The 21,902-nt window shown below is 40.3% G+C and overlaps 1 protein-coding gene and 1 long non-coding RNA gene across 4 annotated transcripts in view; one reads left to right on the plus strand and one right to left on the minus strand.

Moving 5' to 3' along the window:
• The window catches only part of TBC1D22A (TBC1 domain family member 22A), a 970,480-nt gene that overhangs the window by 829,892 nt on the left and 118,686 nt on the right, over nt 1–21,902 (plus strand). The gene's annotated exons all lie outside the window — the stretch shown is intronic.
• On the minus strand, nt 6,472–16,350 carry LOC115099449. The gene is made up of 3 exons (XR_003858780.1): nt 15,910–16,350; nt 15,542–15,832; nt 6,472–6,629 (listed from the first exon to the last, which is right to left on the minus strand). It is a non-coding gene; the product is annotated as an uncharacterized LOC115099449 (long non-coding RNA).

Here is a 21,902-nt window from a genome sequence, read left to right on the forward strand (position 1 = left end):
TTTATGCGTGGATTATCGGCACGGGTGCGGCCACTTATTACATAGGCCTTTACCGCGCTTAGGTACGTGCATTTTTCAGTACATGCGCGATTTCTGCGTGCAAGTCATTTGCATAATTTATGTTTTTTTACATCCCGTGGAAGCGGCAGATTCAGCCACGCGTGGTGATCAAAACCCGCACACATAACCAGCACCTGTTTTGCCACAGATTTTATTACATCTGCCCCATAAGGTTTAAAGGATGAGGCTTGCAACCGTATAGTTCTTAACACTTTGTGAGCATACTTTTTACCGTTCATCAACCAACCAACTCAAATATAACAGAACACAGCTTTATTTCCCTTTTCACTAAGTTACAAAATAGACCTAGGGCTCCACACAAACATTATAGGGCCTCAGGGGTTAAACTCTAATTAGCTTCAGCGTAGGACTCAACCTTTCTCAGAGCCTAAGACAGTTAGTAGTATTAAGAACTACTTTAGGGTGCCTTTCTTCCATTCTGTGTCTATGGAAAAAAGGTTAGTGGATTAGGCTCATAGACTGTCACAGATAATTCCATTAGTTTAAAGTTTAAGGGCTCACTAGCCTACATTCTCTGGACTTACTTGCATGTACTTCTTGAACCAAGCCTGCAGTTTCTTTTCATAACCAATTAATAATTCTCGGCAAACACTCTAGAGTAGTACTACTTGAACCAAACATGCAGTTTCTGTTAGCAGATAATTAATTAAGAATTTTGTGTTACCTACAAGCACTTTGGAGAGGTACTCTTATACCAAACATGGAAACCCTGTCAGTGGTTTAAATCCCAGTTACACTTTCTCTGTAGTTCAAGAAGGGGGTTTTTTTGCAGTTAAAGCATTTTCCTATAACATCTGCTTATACCACTCTGACGCTTCATAGTTTAGATTACTACAGAGTAACACTATAACCCTTACTAAGGGAGCCAAAAATCCCACATTTATAGGATCCCCAATGTTACTCAGCCTGACTTAACCTCCTTGCTCCTTTGCTTTAAGTCTGTCCAGTCAAAGACTTGTGCTCAGATCACTTTGGCTCTTTCCTAAAGTTAGTCTTCAGCAAGTAAACTAAGACAATCCTCCCCCTCTGTAATTATGACATTTAGCTTAACTTTTAGTGGTGATTTATCTAGTCAGCCTCGGGGTCCTTCCTCTGTTGAATCTTTCTCCATAGCTGAGGTTAGTGAGTGCTATGAGCGTTCTTCTCACACCATCTCGCTGCCTGCTGTCCTGCTACTACAGAAGCTTCCTTCTTATACAAGTGGATAAGCTGCCAATAGGGTGCTACTGGCTTCACCTAATGCTAATTTATTCTGCTGACTCTCTGCCAAAGGCTGTCAGCAAAGATGGCTGGGAAATGTAGTCCTAAACAGAAGCCATCTTGATTCCTCAACCTCTTTTATTCTCAGACAAAAAAAAATGGTGTTTTAAAATTTGTCTTTTTCCTGTGCAGGAACTACTACCAGTCTTATCACAGGAACACTACATAAAGTTACTATATAGCACATTTAAAACAAATCAGAGGAAATATATTTTCACTCAGTGTACAATTAAGCTCTGGAATTTGTTGCTGGAGGAAGTGGTAAAGGCATTTAGTATAGCAGGCTTTATAAAGGTTTGGACAAGTTCCTGAGGAAAAGTCCATAAACGGTTATTAGCCTGGTAGTTGTGGAGAAATCCACTGTTTGGGTTCCTGCCAGGTACTTGTGATCTGGATTGGCTACTGTTGGAAATAGGATACTGGGCTTAATCTCTCAACCTGATCCAGTATATGGTGGGTTTATTGTTATATCATTGGACCAAAGGATAGCCAATGAACTGTTTCAATTTCGACAAATTTTCCAAATGGATCTCTTTGCAACTCTATTCAATAACAAGATTCCCATCTATTTTTCCAAAAGACCAGTAAGAAAGAATCTAGCAACCAGTGACTTTTCAATCACATGGTTTTCCTATGCATTTCCCTAGATTCCTCTCACATAAAAAATAATTATAAAACTAAGACTAGAAAAAGGCTTAATGATTTTGATAGTCCCTATTTGGTCATGTGGAATTTAGTTTCTGTGACTTCAACACCTAGCTGTTCAACAACAACAAAGTTGTAAATACTTCTAACCCTGATCACTCAATACAGTGGGAATCTTCTTCATCCAAATCTTCACTTTTTAGTTTTGACAGCCTGGATGTTGAAAGTTATCTAATCTCTTCAATGAAACTATCTATACAAATAAGTAAGGTTATTCTAGCATCCAGAATATGCTCCATAAGAAGATCTTACAACTTTAAAATGAAAAGATTTTTCTAAATCAGGACCCCTTTAAGTATCCTAGCCTCCTCCTGTACCTCATGTCTTTCTAAGTCAGGACTGAAAACTAGTTCAGTCAGAATTCACATAAATGCTATAGGAGCATAGCACTAGAGTTCAGGAGAAATTCTTGTTTCTCAGCAGCCTACAGTTGCCTGATTCATGAAAGACCTAAATCATCTTCAAACATTTTTTTATTTTTATTTTATTAAATTAGATGTCCTTCTACTCCATGGGATCTAAGTATAGTTTTCATTCAATTCATGAAATCACCTTTCGAGCTGCTAGCCACAACAGAACTAAAGTTTGTTTCTTGGAAATATTTATTTTTAATAGCTGTAACCTCTCTCTACAGAGTAAGCAGGTTACAAGCACTAGATTCCTTCTCTCCGTATACCCTAATTTTCAATAAGAGTAGTTTTGAAAATGCATGCTAAATTTCTATTTACAGTAGTCTCTCAATTTCATTTGAATCAGTCCAGTACTAGCCACATTTTTTCTGGGAACACATACAAATAAAGGCAAGCAGACTTTTCATAGCTTAGACTGCAGAAGGGCTTTGGAAAGAACAAAGTCTTACAAGAAATTGAACTATTCATCTCCGTCAACCTAATGAAACAAGTTTCAATTAATACAATTAACTTACTGTTATACCCAGTCAGGAAAACAACTTCAAACTAAAGTAAAAGAAAATCATGTATTTATACTGCTTCCATAGATGGAATCTGCTATCTAGTCTTCTATTCATACCTTTACTACTCATTATTGCCTGGAAAATGTTTCACATCAAGTTAACAGTTTTGGCCAAGCAGTTCTTAAAAGCTCTTCCACCAAACTCTAACATAACATAAGAACATAAGATATGCTATACTGGGTCAGACCAAGGTCATCAAGACCAGTATCCTGTTTCCAACAGGCACCAATCGAAGTCAGAAGTACTTGGCAAGTACCCAAACATTAAATACATCTCAAGTTATTAATTAATAGCAGTTTATGGATTTTCCTCCAGGAGCCTATCCAAACCTTTTTTAAACCCAGTTACACCAATTGGTGTAACCACATCCTCTGGCAATGAATTCCAAAACTTAAGGATATGCTGAGTGAAAAAGAATTTTCTTTGTTTTGTTTTAAATGAGCTACTTGCTAACTTCATAGTGCCCCCTAGTCCTTTTATTATCTCAGAGTGTAAATAACCTATTTACATTAACTTGTTCAAGACCTTTCATAATTTTGTAGACCTCTATCATATCCCCCCTCAGTCGTCTCTTCTCCAAACTGAACAGCCTTAACTTCCTTAGCTTTTCCTCATAGGGCAGCCGTTCCATGCCCCTTATCATTTTGGTCACTCAGCTTTGCACTTTCTCCAGTGCAACTTTATCTTTTTTGAGATGCAGTGACCAGAATTACACACAGATTTCCAGATGTGATCTCCCTATGGAACAATACAGATGCGTTATGACATCCAATATTTTATTCGCCATTCCCTTCCTGATAATTCCTAATATTCTGTTTGCTTTTTTGATCGCCACAGTACATTGAGCCGATTTCAATATATTATCCACTATGATGCCTAGATCTCTTTCCTGGGTGGTAACTCCTAAGATAAAACCTAATATCATGTAACTACAGCAAGGGTTATTTCTCCCTATATGCATCACTTTGCACTTGTCCACGTTAAATTTCATCTGCAATTTGGAAGCTCAGTCTTCCGGACTTGCAAGGTCCTCCTGCAATTTATCGCAATCCTCTTGAGATTTAACTGCTCTGTATAATTTTGTGTCATCTGCAACCTTGATCACCTCACTCATCGTACCCCTATCCAGATAATTTATAAATATATTAAAAAGCACCGGTCCAAGTACAGATCCCTGAGACACTCCACTATTTACCTTTTTCCACTGTGAAAACAGACCATTTAATCCTACTCTCTGTTTCCTGTCTTTTAACCAGCTTGCAATCCACAAAAGGATATCGCTTCCTATCCCATGACTTTTTAGTTTTCTGAGAAGCCTCTCATGCCAGACTTTGTCGAACATCTTCTGAAAATCCAAATACACCACATCTACCAGTTCACTTTTGTCCACATGTTTATTCACCCCTTCAAAAAAATGTAGGAGATTTGTGCTTCAAGATTTCCCTTGGGTAAATCCATGTTGGCTGTGTCCCATCAAACCATGTCTATCTAAATGCTCTGTGATTTTATTCTTTACAACAGTTTCCATGATTTTTCCCGGCACAATCATGGGTTGTTTGTTTCACCAATGAAATAAAAACAATGAATACTTAAATGCAGCCCTCAGCTTTGGAGTTTCCACTGATGTGGCTGATTATTGCCCATCTCGGCCATGGAGAAAGCAAAGTTGCTTTCTTGGAACAAGTGTTCTCCATAGACCCCTTTAGAGTTGAAGAAGACTCACATGGTGATGGCTGCATGAGAACCTCAGGACATGCTCAGAAAAGCTTTCTTGGTCTTTCTAAGCTCTGAGAGAGCTTTTCTGTCTCAGTGCTACTGAGTGATATTACCCACTTGAGTGGTTGATTTGTCTCACTGTCTTTGGAGAACACTTGTCACACTTAAGCAATTTTTCTTTCCCTTCCATCTTTGGTGTGATTCTGGAGTACAAATTAGAGGGGTAACTAGAAGCTGGTAAAAAGCATCGCAGTTCTGCGGTCTGTTGGCAATATTTCTGTATAATACAGCTGCAATTTGAAGAAAATATTTCTTTTCTTCCTAAGGATCATTGATCTACTTTCTCCTTAAGCAGATGCTTCTTTGTCTTTTACTGTAGTCACAATGAGCCTTTCTATGTAGGTTTCTATGAAGAAGAATAGCATAAGTAGCCAGCTTTTTTTCCCTATCATTTGCTACCATTAAAACAATTTCTTATCTTGTCACTCATTATGTTCTTTTGCATAGCTAGCTATAAACTGATAATCCATTTGATCTGCAAAATAGCTTTCTGCTAAAATCATTGAATGTATCATGTCGGCAACATATAAATCTGTGTATTTAGATTATGGAAAAGTACATTTTCACAGGCTTAGGCTCCTTTTTTTTTTTATTTCTTTTCGATTTTCAAACATTTACAACAAGATAACTTGATATCCACATTACACTGGATTAAAATATAAAAGATAAATTAAGAAATAAAATCCAAGAACAGCCATCTTCAGACCATAATATGGGGAAAATAGCAGGAAACAAGAAAAAATTCCAACTAATAATGTTCACCATCTGCTGATTGATAATCACTGTGGTGAACTTTGTCATAGGCAATTCTATACTACTGAGAAAACTAACTGAATTGGATCAAAAAATACATTCATGGCATTACCAAACTTAATCAAACATCTACAGAAATTGTAGCATAAAGGTGGTACCAAGTGCCAAAACCCTATGCTTTTTAGACAAGAATTATTTCTGTCTTAACTGTGTTTCATGAGAAACTTCTGCAAATAAACAGGCCGATTCAGTAAAAGTCACGGGAGAGCTGGCGAGCGCACAAGCCACTCTCCTGTGCTCGCGATTCAGTATTTAAATGAGGGCCCGCGGTAAAAAGAGGCGCTAGGGACACTAGCGCGTCCCTAGCGCCTCTTTTTTGACAGGAGCGGCGGCTGTCAGCGAGTTTAACAGCCGGCGCTCAATTTTGCCGGCGTCAGTTCTCAAACCTGCTGTCAGCCACGGGTTTGGAAACCGGACGATGGCAAAATTGAGCATCCGGTTTTCAAGCCGTGGGCCGATTTTAACATTTTTTTTTTAATTTTTAATTATTTTTTACTTTGGGACCTCCGACTTAATATCGCCATGATATTAAGTCGGAGGGTGTACAGAAAAGCAATTTTTACTGCTTTTCTGTGCACTTTCTCGGTGCCAACAGAAATTAATGCCTACCTTTGGGTAGGCGCTAATTTCTGAAAGTAAAATGTGCAGCTTGGCTGCACATTTTATTTACTGAATCGCGCGGGAATACCTAATAGGGCCATCAACATGCATTTGCATGTTGTGGGCGCTATTAGTTTCGGGAGGGTTGGATGCGCATTTTCAACGCGCTATTACCCCTTACTGAATAAGGGATAAAGCTAGCACGTCCAAACGCGGGTTAACAGCTGTACTGTATCGGCCTGAAAACAATCTTTGAACCAAGAAATAAATTATTTTTAAGTTGGAAAAACATCTTCATCATACATACATACTTTGTCAGGTAATAAGTAACACTGCCCTTGACTGCAGTTCATCTAATCTCCAGCATTAACAGGCATCTCCACAGCATTGGAGGCATCTGGAATTACCTTGCCAGTTCTCCCTGTCAAAAGATAGTAAACTTTAGAGACAAGGAGAACAGATTCAGCCAGAACCTTTAAGAGATCATTATATAATTTTTTAAGCATCTCTTAAGGGGAAATCATAGTAGATATGGGGAAATTCAAAATTCACAGGTTTAATCTTCTAGAGTAATTAACAAAGTTTTCCATTTTGTGATATACATTTCCTTTATCCTGAATCAATACAGTGTCACATTTGTTTAAATCCTTGTGTGTACCCAAATAAATTAAATTAACTATATAATCCTGAAGCATCAGTTTATGGGAATTAATCTGAGACTGCAGCTCACCCATAGTAGATAACATATTGTTGACTGTACTAGTCAATGACTGTTCAAATTCTTTGATAGCAATCCATAAAGTCTCCAGTGTAAGGTTGGGTAGTTTCAAACCCAGCAAATAACTAAGGATTCTGATGGGGCTAATATTAACATTCCCTCCTGGATCCTCTAATCATGATCACTCCACTTGTACAAACTCTCAGCCATCTCCAGTATGAGACCCTATGACATCTCTGGACCCAGTGAGTACATCCTCAGAACTTGAAATAAAGCTGACTCCCAAACCAGGAGGAGCACATGTATCGAGGCTTAAAGAAGGATGTGAACCTTCAAAAGTGAGGTCACTAAGACCACCTAGCTTGTTAGACCCCCATGTCTTCACTAGCTGGCAGAAGCATAAGATTCCTCTCTCAAAGCACAGCCCCCAAACAAGCAAGCCACAGTGCTGCACTTAATGAATTCCGCTGGCACCTCCCAATAATGTCACACGCTGACCCTCCACTGATCTCAAAATCACTCATTCTAGAGGAAGAGCGCTCAGGAACAGCTGGGAGCAGATAGTAAGATGCCCCTCTCTGCCCTCCAGGCTTAGGTGTCTCTTACACCGGTAAAAGTAGTTATGCTGTAGAAATTGGCGCTATCTAAGTGAAGTTTTAGTTGCTAGAAAGTACACATAGATTTCTATGTTGCCAAAAGTATGTGCTTACTTCAGAAAAAAAAATTTACCTGTGCAAATGCAGGTGAAAGTGGCTGCACATACTTTGTACCTGTGGAAGTTTTCAAAGTGGAAGTTCTTGATTTCTTTGCTTTTCAAAATTGACTCAAAAACTACAAGTAAATGGTATGGGTAGATTTTACTCCAAAGGGAAAATTTTCATATTGCCCACTAAGTGTAATGTATTGTATGTTTTATACACAGCAACATCTATCTATCCTTCTCTTGAAACAGGCATGAGAAATCTTGAAAGGGGGCACAATAGCTGCACAATCAGGGAAGAAAAAAATGGTTGCACTGTCAAATCATGGCGCCATGGAGGCACTGTAAACTCAGAAGGAAGGGAGATGCCAGTGCATAATTATGACACATTCACGCCATGGCTTCATGCATCTTTTGGGGTAAGCTGGCGAGAGGAGTTATTTCCATTGTGGTGGGCCCAAGCAGAGAGCTGCTTGCTCTGCAGCAGAACTGGTCATGGGAGGAGCCACTGTGATGTTCTTCAACCCAGGAAGAACTGCTACCCTCAGTCCCTGGCCTGGGAGGAGTTCCTGCTGGCACCGGGGAGTGATCACAGCTGTTGCTCACCTGGGGGAAAAGAGGTGGTGAGGTGTAAGCAGGAAATGGGCAAAGAGGCCAGAGAGAATGAGGTTAGGAAGGAAGAATAAAGGCAAAAGGTGTGTAAAAAAAAAAAGAAAAATGTTAAGCAAATCTAAAAATGAGAAAATTAAAAAGATGAGCAAATTAATGAAAATACAAAATAGAGATATAAATAGAAGAAATTAGTGAAAACAGTAGAAAAATAAGTTGGGCATGGTGGAAAGCAGTTTTTCTCAGCTCCTAAAAAATGTTTGGCTGGCATCTACGTTTTTTTAAAAGCTTTTCTGCCTGTGGTGTCTCTCTCTCTGGGTCTGTCTGGGTATGTGTGTGTTTCTCTGTTTGGTCTATTGTATCTGTATGTAGCCTATATCCAGAGTCCCCAGTTTCCTGCAACAGATTTTTCAAGATTCTGTGGCAAGAAATAGCAAGGTTTGGGGCCGATTTTTCAAAATTCTGCACCAGTTCTGTGGCAAATTTGCATAGTTTTGCATAAAGATTCACTTTTCCACTATGCAAAAAACAAGTAGATTTTTTTTTATTGAAAACCATTCCTATTTGTTTTTAAACTATTTCAACTATATACAAATAAATATATATAGCAACTGTCCCAGTCTCTGATCTCCCTTTCCTTAGTAAATTCATCAAAAAAGCAGTCCTCCAAGAGATAACAGAGGTCCTTCATACCACTAACAAACCGGACACCCACCAATCTGGTTTCAGACCGTTCCACAGCACTGAAACAGCCCTAACCTGCTTGGTCGACGACCTATGACTGAACTATGGTCAGCAAGCCTGTCTAGTAAATCTGGATCTCTCAGTGGTGTTTGACACAGTCGACCATTAAATCCTTACATTCCATCTGTCTGAACTAGGAATCTCTAGTACAGCCCTGGCCTGTTTCTAGTCTTTCCTCCATCCAAACTATCACTCTAGGCCTGGACCCACACATTCCTTTGTTGTGTACCCCAAGGCTCTTCCTCCCCACTCTGCTCAACATTTACCTGGCTCCATTAGGTGATCTAATTAGATCTTGCAATATCCTTTTCTTCATCTATGCAGTTGATATTCAACTCCGCTGTCATTGAGTGCTGAGCCTGAGTGAGCCATCCAAAACATAAATACCTGTCTGATGACGGTTGCTGACTGGTTACACCCCAACAAGCTGAAACACAACCCCACAAAAAAACAGAAGTATTCTGAACAGGTAAAGCAGAACATCCTCCCACATTCCTTGAGATATACCTGGAAGGTTCCATGATACCATATAGCCACCAAGTCTGCAGACTAGGTTTCATCCTTGATTCCAAGCTCACTATGCAAACTCAAATAGGATCTGTTGCCTAAACTTCCTTTTTTTCATCTTCACCACTCCTTGAGGCACCAGTCTATGCCAACATCATTCAAGCGAACATCATCTCCTGATTAGACTACTGCAACTGCCTCTAGTTTGGCCTTCCCAAAAACCTGTCTACCATTTGCAGCTCATCCAGAATACCATGGCATAGTCCCTACTCAATGCCAGTAAGTTTGATCTGTTGTCCTCACTTCCTAAATCTCTTCACTGCCTGCTGATTGCCCTGTACTCCATTTCCAAAGTCCTGGTATTAGTTTACAAAACTCTCAAAGGACAGGCCCCACACTATCTGTCCAACCAAATCTCCTTGTACACATCAGCTCACCCACTTTGCAACTTACCAAATACTCGTCTGTCAGTGCCTGCCCCCATGAAAATCTGGCTTATCAGCACTAGAAGAAAAATATTCACTAGGTCAGCCCCAGCCCTCTGGAATTCTTTATCACAGGACATCAAATGCGCTTCAAACCTCCTTACCTTCAGAAAAATATGGAAAACCTGGCTGTTTACTAAAGCCTTTGGCCCCTAGGAAGTTGTGTCATCTTTAATATGCCTGACCCCTCTCCCTGTTACATGCTACTGCCACCTACTGCTCTGTCTGATTAAGTTATTCTGAAATCTGGAGTTTCCTTCCATATAATTACTATATATGCTGTTCAGTTAAGTGGTACTGCTGCTGCCGGGGACTATTTGATTAAGTTATTCTGGAATCTGGACTGTTCCTGCTATGTAGGCACTACTGTTGAATTGTTTATTGCAGGGGTGAGCAAACATTTTGAGCCATCCCCCTTGCATCCATACAATTGGTTCAGCCCCCCACCCACCAAAGCTGGATGACATCGTGTGTGTGTGTGTGTGTGTGTGTGTGTGTGTGTGTGTGTGTGTGTGTGTACACACACACACACATATATATATTGCAGTCTCTCATCACCAATCAGCTATTGAACATAATAATATAGTAATGATGGCAGAAAAAGACCAAATGGTTCATCCAGTCATCCCAGCGAGTTTCTTAAGGTAGGAACTGCTGCTCCATGCAGGTTACCCCCAAGCTTTATGTTAAGGGTAGTAATATTGAAAATCAAAACCAAGCACCTGTCAAATCCATGACAAAATTACTACTAGCAACGTTTTTAGAGTGAGCAGCCTTCCTGATAATTCATGCAGTGCTGCTGCTTGAACAGCAGTCCTGCACTTTTTCCCTAATGTTTGTGTATCAGTACACTAGACTATAAAAATCAGGTCCAGGCATTGATTGTTGTCTGAATCCAATTCCCCCCTTTCTCTCCCCACCGTCAAAGTGGAAGAACCATTTGCCAAATAGCAGGCTTCTCTTCAGGTTGCTGAAAGGAGCAATCAGATACACAGAGGCAGATATCACATCACATCCATCAGGCATCTCACAGTAACAGCAGCACAAACTCCTTCCACTGCCAGACACGCTGGGGCAGATTTTCAAAGCCCTACGCGTGCCGGGCCTGTTTTTAAAAGGCCCAGTGGCGCACGTATGTCCCGGGTCTTTTCTGAATGGGCGGGCAGGACGGAGGCGTGGTGGGGTGGTCCGGGGGCATGGCTGGGAGGTCCGGGGAAGCGTGGCTGAGGACTCCGGCACAGCGGCCCTTTGCCGCTGTGCTGGGGGATCGCACGCTGCACTTGGCCGGCAAGCGTAACTTCCACAACAAAGGTGCGGGGGAGGTTTCAGGATGGGGGGGCGGGGGACAGGTAGGGGAAGGGAGGGGAAGGTGGGGAGGGAACGGGAAAATCCAGCTGGTCTCTCCGAGGGCTTGGCGTGCGCAAGGTGCACTAGTGTGCACCCCCTTGAGTACGCGACCCCTGATTTTATAACGCGCGCGCATGTTATAAAATCGGGCGTACATTTGTGTGCGCCAGGTAGTGCACACAAATGTAGGCCGCGCACGTAACTTTTAAAATCTGCCCCACTGTGAACAAAACCGCTCAAAAAAGACACTGAAAATCTATGCAGCAAACCTATCATAACGTAACAGTAGTAATACCAAGGACTCAAACAACAAGAACTGTACTTGTGAAAAAGCAGCACTATAAATATTATACTGGGTGGCAGAATACCAATACACCACCTACTGGGGAAATGAAACAAACCCTCTTGCTATAGATCCCTACACAGACACTACACTCTAGCAGAATCTCTCACCTTGGTCACATGTACAGAACAGAGACAGACCCTCACCAAGTAAAGAATAAAGGATCGCAAATTAGAGCCAGCAATATGTAAACAAAAACTGAAATGGAAACCACAAGAAACCAGACTCTGTGTGTAACAATGGAAAATGAGAAAGACCATCCTTTATAAAACAATAAAATCAAGAAACATAAAGCATCAATTATAATAGTAAAATCATATTATTAAAAGAATAAATAAATAAAATAAATATTTCAAAACTACTGACAAATAGAATAACATCTATTAATTAGTCATATACATTTTTTTAAATTTCCCAAGCAGCAATAAAATATTTCAAATATTTCAAAACAGCACACATATCAAATAGCACCCAATAATTAAAACTAATAAAGATTTTAAAAAGCCTCTGCTGTCCATATTTAGGAACTCTTGATTTCCAGTCACTCTGAGATTGTCAAGGATTAGGGGACTGGGGGAGGGGACACAAGCTTTCTCTCACACACACTCTCATGTTCATTCTCTCTCACACATACACTGTCACATACACATACATCGGGGGTTTATAGCTAATAGCCTCATCTACATGTATTTACATTTGATGAGCACTATTAGCTGTCCGCTGGTTTAGACGAGCGTTCTGGACACGCTAATCCCATTATTGCATCTGGTGTTAGCCTAGCGTGTCCAAAACGCGCGTCAACCTGTGCACTAGGCTCAGCGCACAATATTGCATGAGCCTGTATGTGTGGTGTAATCTATCTTCCTTTGTCTCTGTCTGTTTTTGGGTGTGGTGTATCTCTGCCTCTCTCTGTGTCCGAGTGTGCTGTGTCTGTCTGTCAGCGGTATGTCTGTGTTTTTCTGTCTAGGTGTGGTGTGTATATATCTGTCTGTCTGTCTGGGTGTTGGGGTTCTGTCTCTCTGTACTATCTATGTTTGTCTGAATTTGGGTGTGGGGTGTCTTTGTGTCTCTGTGTCTAGATGTGGGGTATCCATGTCTGTTTCTCTCTCTCTAGATGTCTGTGTCTCTCTATTTCTCACAGGTCAATCAGGATGGTAGTCCTCACATATGGGTAACATCACAGGATGGAGCCCAATCACGGAACACTTTTGTCAAAGTTTCTAGAGCTTTGACTGGCACCTACTGGGCATGCCCAGGATGGCACTACCCTGCAACCAGCAGGGGTCCCCCTTCAGTCTTCTTTTTTCCACACAGCAGTAGCCACACGGCTTAAGGAGCTCCACAGAGATTCCTGACAGGAATTTTCCTCAAGGAATTACTATACAACTTTCGGTTGCGGTGGTCCGGTAAGTTTTTTACCCGATTCCCGTTGAGTTTGGCTTTCACAGCCTACTGGCCGTCGACTGCACCGCGGCTAAATTTTTTCACAGGCCATGGCGTCGGGGTTCTGTCGATGCCCGGACTGCACCCACACAATGTCCATTACTGACCCTCACCAGGTATGTGTGTAATGTGTCTGGGTAGCAAGCATGATGTCCTTACTTTCTCCAAATGTGCCCTTATGACACCTAAAGGTCGCAAGGCTACAATGGAGAAAATGGAACTTCTCTTTCGGTCAAAAACCCCGACACTGTCCATAGGATCAAAGTCGTTTGAACAGACACCGTCTACGTCGCACCATCATCGGGCACCGGCCAGTGCCCGACCAGCATCGATGACTCCATGGCCATCGACACCCTCTGTTCCCCCTCATGAAAACGACAGAGGTGACCATTGAGAAAAGCATTGGCATTGACATCGCAGGTCTCAGACCGTCGACGCAGGCAAGGCCTCAACGTCGTCATTGTCTGAACCGCCATCGAAAAAAGCCTGTCCAGAAAAGGCACCGTCCCTATCTGGTTCAGGGTCACCGAGGCAACCTTCACCGGGACCGGTGATAGGAGCCGCGATTCCACCTCCGGCTACGCCTCCGCCACCTCCTCCTCCGGCATCGGGGCTCCATGCTCCAAGTTTCTGGGAGGAACTGGATCAGGTGATTCAGGAGGCCATCAGCAAAGTGATGCAAGGCTTCAAGGTTCCATGGATGCTGATACCGGTACCGATGCCTGAACCGGTAGCCGATCCCATTCCAGAAGCACTAGCACCGTTACTCATGAGAATGGAAGTGCTGATTGCTGCTTTTCTTCTGAGGGATCCAACGACTCCAATGGACCCGGTGCCTTCCTCTCCGATTCCTCTTTCATCGGCAGACGAAGGAGAAACACTGTTCCTTCCGCCATCGGGAGTGCTTCCGATGCCTAGATAATCGGTTTCACCAGTTGCATCTTTGTTTCCATCGGTGCCACCATCCTGTCCATTCATGCCCTCGGTGCCACCGGTGACACCATCGATGCCTTCGGTGCCTCGCCTGGGACCTTCATGTATACCAAGTTTTCGTCCCTCCAAGGACACTGGGGGTGCTGGAGATGATCCCTACGATACCTGGACTGACGATTCGTCCCAGGATACCGATGACTTGCCATAGCCACCCTCTCCTGCTGAATGCAGGAAGCATTCTCCTCCAGAGGACTTGTCCTTCATTAATTTTGTGAAGGAAATGGCTGAAGTGGTTCCTTTTCAACTTCAGACAGAGCAAGATGATAGACATCAGATGATGGAGCTTCTTCAATTTTTAGATACTCCTAAAGAACTAACATGTATTCCCATCCATGATGTCCTCCTGGACCTTCTCAAAAGAAATTGGGAACATCTTGGTTCTGTGGCACCAGTCAATCGGAAAGCTGACACTACATACCTAGTCCAGTCAACTCCTGGTTTCCAGAAGTCCCAATTGGACCACCATTGAGTGGTTGTTGAGTCAGCCCAAAAGAAAGCCCGAAGATCAAAGCCTCATTCTTCCTATCCTTCAGGAAAGGAACAAAAATTCCTGGATGCGATAGGTCATCGTATCTTTCAAGGGACTATGCTTATATCCCGCATCGCCTCTTATCAACTTTATATGACCCAGTACAACAGGGTCATATAAAGTGTTTCGGACCTTCCAGTCCTTTATCAAGGGAACTTTAACATGGCGTGCGTTTCTCCTTGTTGGAAGGTCCGAAACACGGCTCCGTGTTGGGAGACTAGGAGACTGGGGTGAGATCGTGAATGCAATGAAATCAAGTGAAAAGGAATATTAGTACAATTTCACGGAAGGGAATAGAGAAGACCGACCATCTAGAATGTGACTAGTGGTATGGCTACTACCGAGTTCTAATAAGTTAAGTAATCCGTATCTCGACTTTTTGAAGTTAGTTTTGCATTTGAAAAAGACAAAAACATTTTTTGAAGTGGACATTTCACTTATTGCTATCAGTGACTTATGATTGTAAATAAGGCAAAGTCTGCAGTATAAAATTACATTGATGATGCCTAGTATGATGGTCACTTTTCACAAATGACATTTTTTGCAGTAAGATTCAGCGTCATTGAAAGTGTACTATTTTGGATAGAGGCTGGTATTTAGGTTAATCAATATTACTATATCATTCTTTTGTTTTTGCTTCCATTTTTTTTTTTTATGTACAAGTCTACAGGAACAGTATAAGAAGTGATCACATATATAAATAAGTTAATTGACATGTTGAACCCTCATTTTTTTAAGCACACAATACACTTACGCTGAATAAGCATCTTAATGTTCAAAACATTTATAAATTATAGTGTTTGCTCAATGGATTTTAATCATAGGGTGTTGTCACGTCATTTCTCAATAGTCACAACTTGTGAATGCTTGTTTGCAAAATAATTGAATTTTTAAATTTTTTACTTTTTTTTTTACCTTTTTGAACTTTTTTTCTAAAAAGAAAACATTATTCCTTCATCGTAAATGCAAGAAAAAAGGTTTTTTTGACTTATCCTTCCCAGTAAACATCTGTAGCCAAATAAGCCGATGTCACAGCTCGCGCCGGTTTTCTCTCGGCAAATGTTCAGCAAGCAGTCCAGTTTTTTCAATGAACAGCCCGTTTTTTTCGCCGAATGCTCAGCAAGCAGTCCGTTTTTTCTCAGCAACTGCTTAACAAACAGCCCGACATCGCTGGTGTTTCGCGACCTTCATCAGGGGCTAATATTTCTACAGGAAGAAACAAGGAATGCAACTCGGAAGTGTCCAATTCATGAAAAGTAAAACTTAATAAATTTTTCACTTACATTTGCTTCTGGAACCGGAAGAGCAAAACCTTCTTGGTGTGGCGTTACAAGTTTAGGATCCGCCATCTTTAAAGGAACACATTTAAAGCTTACGTACGGCTCGTACTACAGCCAATCAGCGAAAGTGAGACACTTGACCGATTGTAATTCCCAGAATGTGGTGTATCATATTCAATGCAACTGTCCTCTCTTATATGTGGCACGTACTTCAAGAGTCATTAGAACTCTGCTGAGAGAACATCGCAGCCATTTGAATAAGGGGAATATTGAAGCTCCCATGGTAAAACACTGCTTACAAGCAAATCACGCTTTTTCAGATTTACAATGGTCTGTTTTAGAAATGGTCCCACAAAACTAGAGGAGGAGACAGTCATTCAGCATTAAATTACAAGGAACAAAGATGGATCTTCGAACTATCCACAGAATCTCCCCGGGGTATGAATGACACCATTGAATGGTCTTCGTTAGTTTAACCGAGTTGAGTCTTCATTGGCTAAACTGAATTCTCACTTTCACTGATTGGTTGTAGTACGAGCCGTACGTAAGCTTTAAATGCGTCCCTTTAAAGATGGCAGATCCTAAACTTGTAACGCCACACCAAGAAGGTTTTGCTCTTCCGGTTCCAGACGCAAATGTAAGTGAAATATTTATTTACTTTTCATGAATCGGACACTCGAGTTGCATTCCTTGTTTCTTCCTGTAGAAATATTAGCCCCTGATGAAGGTTGTGAAACACCAGCGGTGTAGGGCTGTTTGTTAAGCAGTCGCTAAGAAAAAACGGACTGCTTGCTGAGCATTCGGTGAAAAAACCGGGCTGTTCATTGAAAAAACTGGAATGCTTGCTGAACATTTGCCGAGAGAAAACCGGCGCTAGCCGTGACATCGGCTTATTTGGCTACAGACGTTTACTGGGAAGGATAAGTCAAAAAAACCTTTTTTCTTGCATTTACAACGATGAAGGAATAATGTTTTCCTTTTAGAAAAAAGGTAAAAAATAAATTCAAAAATTTAAAAACTCACAATTATTTTGCAAACAAGCATTCAGAAGTTGTGGCTATTGAGAAATGACATGACAACACCCTATGATTAAAACCCATTGAGCAAACACTATATATATGTGATCACTTCTTACACTGTCATAGTAATTATCACATATTGTACCAGTTTTCTATTTCTATAGTGTTAAAAGTCTACAGGGATGCATAGAGAGGAGGGCAGCAGTTAACAAACATTTAACTACTTGTTGGCATCATGGCCTGAATTTAAATAGTTACAGTATGTATTGAAACTCATTGAAACCATATTGAATTTAGTATTATTTTCCCAGCAGTCAGAAAATGTAGCAGCTTTCTATTTGGCAAAGCAGAACACACAGGAGAAGCAAAATATCAAGATGATATTAATGAGAGCTCTTTAGTTTATTATTAGTAAAATGAATCTGTTGAAAGTGATAAAGGAAGCAAACAACCAGCCATCAGCTCATAGAAGACCTTGCTGCACTGCAGTTTTATGAGGTTCATATTCAGTAAGCTGACAAGCAAACATCCCACTGAATACATTTTCCTAATGTTATCTGGTTAAATATAGCTGAATAATTTAAAACTTAATCAGCTATGTTTGAATATAACCAGTTAGGTTTGTTAATTATCTGGCCTTGTTTGGGCGGGTAACTTTCTACCTAATTGAATATCTTCAGAAGATATCTAGTTAAGGTACATTTGAGGTAAAAAGCCTGTGAGGGTGTCATTTGGAGCACTAGATACTCAGGGGGTAAAAGGGGCACTTAGGCAAGACCGGCAGAAGCACTAGACGAATTATGCCTGGGCCTAGAGCACGACCATTAGGGGGCACGAGACGTGGGGCTGTGAGCGGCAGCAAATAGGAGTGGAGATTTGGCAGGCCACAAGCAGCACCTAACCTGCTCATGGCCCAGAAAACTACATACTCGCCGGGCATAGTTGAGGGCGAGGTAGGAGTAAGGGCCGAGACCGGTGAGTGGCAGCATGACCGGAGGGTGGCAGCGCAACTGGGTGGGGGCGGGCATAAGGCAGAAGGTGCCTAGGGCACCTAATCCCCTTGCACAGGCCCTGCATTTAGGGATGACAAAGCCATAGCAGAGAGACTAAATGAATTATTTCCTTTGATGTTCACTGAGGAAGATGTAAGAGATATACCTATGCCAGAAAAGATATTCAAAGATGATGATTCAGAGGAACTGAAACAAATCTCAGTGAACCTGGAAAGTGTACTAGAGCAAATTGACAAACTAAAAAAGTAGCAAATCATCTGGCCCAGATGGTATACATTCCAGAGTGCTGAAAGAAATGAGAAAAAAAAAAAACAGTGTGACTGATCTTGGTGAAAGTTTCCTTTAAAGATTTCCCTGCAAATGTGTTGTGAAACTGCAATGGATTAAGTACAATTTTTATGATCCTATACAATTAGAGAGATTTTTACAAAATAGGAACGTGTCAACTGATTCTAATGCTCTGGAACTGGGCTTTTATGCTGATTTGCTGTATTATTTTATTGCAGATATTAGTTTCCTTTTTCTTCTCCACCTTCCCCCCCCCCTCCCCCTCCCCAATTGTGGACTAAATAATGGTCATTTGGTCTTCTGAATCTGTAAATTCTTACGTTTAGCTTCATGTATGACTTGCTATATTTTCATATATTTCTCTTGATTGTTCAATTCAAAAATCTTAATAAAGAGAGAAAAAAATAATGTGTAATAAGCACATATTTTGTCATACATGTCATACATTTCCAACAGGAATTTTGAAAGGGTTAAATATTTTTTTGCAAAACTTCATCAAGGGTCATACTGTGTACTCTGTTGAATTCACATTTGAATGTCTTCATTGTGAGATAGGGGGTGTTTTTGTACATTGTCAATTGGGACTGAATTCTTAACAAGAATCAATAAAATGAAGGAGATAAAGTACACAGCTATGGAATGAGATAACTATACTATATTTTACTGGCTTACTAAGCAGATAACTATTGCTTTTCTATCACAGATAAATACAGTACAACATTCTGTTCATGATAAGAACTTTGTCCTTCAGGAAAATATAGTTTAAAGAATACTTGCATGACTGATGCAGAAATAAACTATATTTGCCCAAGGCAATGACTATGGTTCATTCCCCTGAGGAAATTACTACATAGTACTAATTTTAGTAGAACTTATGATTTAAGATATCATAACCTTCATCCAGTCCCTCTTCCAGACTCCTGAATTCTAGTCTAAGAGCCAGATATACCAACAATATCTGTCATTGTGTGGGCAAATTGCCTAGTACGTGTGTCTGTGAGCAAAATGAATTATACATATAAGAATGTCTGAAATAACATGCTTAGAGATTTTTAAATTGTCCGTGCAAATTCATAACATCAGTTCTCCTTAGGTATGAAACAAAATCAGAATGTAAATAAAAAACCTTAAAATAGGGTCTTAGACTGCAGTTAAGATGTGTCATGGAAGGCAGTAGCAACAGAATTGTTCAAAAGATCTTATGTAACATTTATTATACCATTTATATGAAAGTGAGACGACATCAGTCATTGATAATGTATTTATTGTTCAGTGGAATGAGTCCTTGTTAACCTGGACTGTATATTAATGGTTAAATAAAATATTGAACATGAGCAATGATTAAGTAGTTAGGTTTCTGTTGTCTTCTGCAATGTATATATTTAAAACCTGAAGAGATAATTCTTTTTTATGACTGTGTTTATTCTAACTTCTGATGACTATTCAAGTAACATTATTGATATAATGCTACCTTTCCCTCCTTTCTCTTTCCTTCTTCTCTATAAGAAGAACAACAGTTTTGTGGATTTCTATATTTTTTATTTTTCCTGTTTTTATGTGGATACAGCTTTTAGTTCATGAAATGTAAACTAGCAATTTAGACTTCATTCTTAAATATAAACAAAATGATCTTAAATGTAATATGCTAGTTATCATTTCACCATCTTAGTAGTTAGTTCCTTGAAGTCTTCACATTGTGAAGAAGTTAATTTTCCATAGTGTTGTAGATTATGTAGTTCAATCATTATAGAAAACTTGCATTCCAAATCCTTTAATAGAAAATACATTTACAACGGATAATTTTCTTAAATAGCATTACTCCAAAATAAGATATTTTAAATGTTGGGGGATAGGTTTTGTCTGCATCACTATTTTAATTCCCTCAGCAGTCTCTGCCATAACTCGGATTTAGGCATAGGGAACACAGGCAATTGCCTAGGATGACAAATTTTGAAGGCACCAAATATCCAGGCCAAGGAGAAGCCATCTTCTGCTTGCTACAGTGCCATATGTCAGCACAACTTCAAAGGGGCACCCATCGCCATGGCACTGCCTATGGGCACCACAGTCTTAAGGTTTAAGGTTTGCTTATTTTTATACCGTCATCTCGGTAAAACAATCATAACAGTGAACAATAAATTAAAGCAAGAAAATACAATAATGTAATGATCAATACATAAACAGATAATATAGAATACTTAATAATCAATGAAGCATCAATAATAAATACTAAAATAAACATTAAAATTAGTTAAAGTGCAGGAGGATAAAACAATAAGAATACAAAATAACAATGTGCTGTGTTAAATTTGGCCTTGTACTTCCCCCCCACCCACGCCGGCCCACCAACCTTGGCTAGCATACTCAGCTGAAGGAAGCCTCGTGGCCTAAAAGGTTAGAGGATCATCTGCTGTAGGGCACACCATTCATGCTGCACATTAACCAACAGAGGCCATCAAGTAGCAGCAACACACTCAGGCCAGATCACCTCTGACAGATGGAGCTTTAACTCTGGATCCCTTGTGCCACAGCATTACATGCTCTGGTCTGTGACACAGGCCTATCCCCCCTCCCATCCCCCCCCCCTTATGTAAACCTGTTCATACCTATCCTGTTTGAGAGATATTGAATGGATTTTATCAGTTTTTTGAAAACACTGCCCTTACTATCTAATTCATATAGCAAGTAATTATATAATCAATGTTACAGTATATATCACTTGTATATCACAAACTTACTACTAACTTTATTAGTAAATGACTGTAGTTGTCAGTTTCAAGATCAAAGATTATCTAAGGAAGGAGAGTTAGGGCATCCCAACAGAGAGGTTCCATTAAAAGCAAATATAGTCCATATGCCTATATGTAAAAAATCACCAAAACTAATGATTTCCGAATTATCCCAAACAACTGAAAAGCAGTTTGTTAAAACAAACAAAAAACACACTTTGAAATGTCTATATGCCAATGCCAGAAGTCTAAGAAGTAAGATGGGAGAGTTAGAGTGTATAGCAGCAAATGATGAGATTGACATAATTGGCATCACAGAAACTTGGTGGAAGGAGGATAACCAATGGGACAGTGCTATATCAGGGTACAAATTATATCGCAATGATAGGGAGGATCAACTTGGTGGGGGTGTGGCACTTTATGTCCAGGAGGGTATAGAGTTCAACAGGCTAAAGATCATACAAGAGACTAAATGCTCAGTAGAATCTATATGGGTAGAAATCCCATGTGCGTTGGGTAAGAGTATAGTGATAGGAGTATACTACCGTCCACCTGGACAAAATGGTCAGACAGATGATGAAATGCTAAGAGAAATCAGAGAAGCAAACCAATTTGGCAGTGCAATAATAATGGGAGATTTCAATTACCCCAATATTGACTGGGTAAATGTAACATCAGGACTTGCTAGAGATATAAAGTTCCTGGAAGTAATAAATGATTGTTTCATGGAGCAATTGGTTCAGGAACCAACAAGAGAGGGAGTTATTTTAGATTTAATTCTTAGTGGAACACAGGATTTGGTGAGAGAGGTAACGGTGGTGGGGCCACTTGGCAACAGTGATCATAACATGATCAAATTTAAACTAATAACTGGTAGGGGGACAATAAATAAATCTGCAGCTCTAACACTAAACTTTCAAAAGGGAAACTTTGATAAAATGAGGAAA

This window comes from Rhinatrema bivittatum, chromosome 9 (assembly GCF_901001135.1).
Source record: "Rhinatrema bivittatum chromosome 9, aRhiBiv1.1, whole genome shotgun sequence".
In the NCBI taxonomy this organism is placed as follows: Eukaryota; Metazoa; Chordata; class Amphibia; order Gymnophiona; family Rhinatrematidae; genus Rhinatrema; species Rhinatrema bivittatum.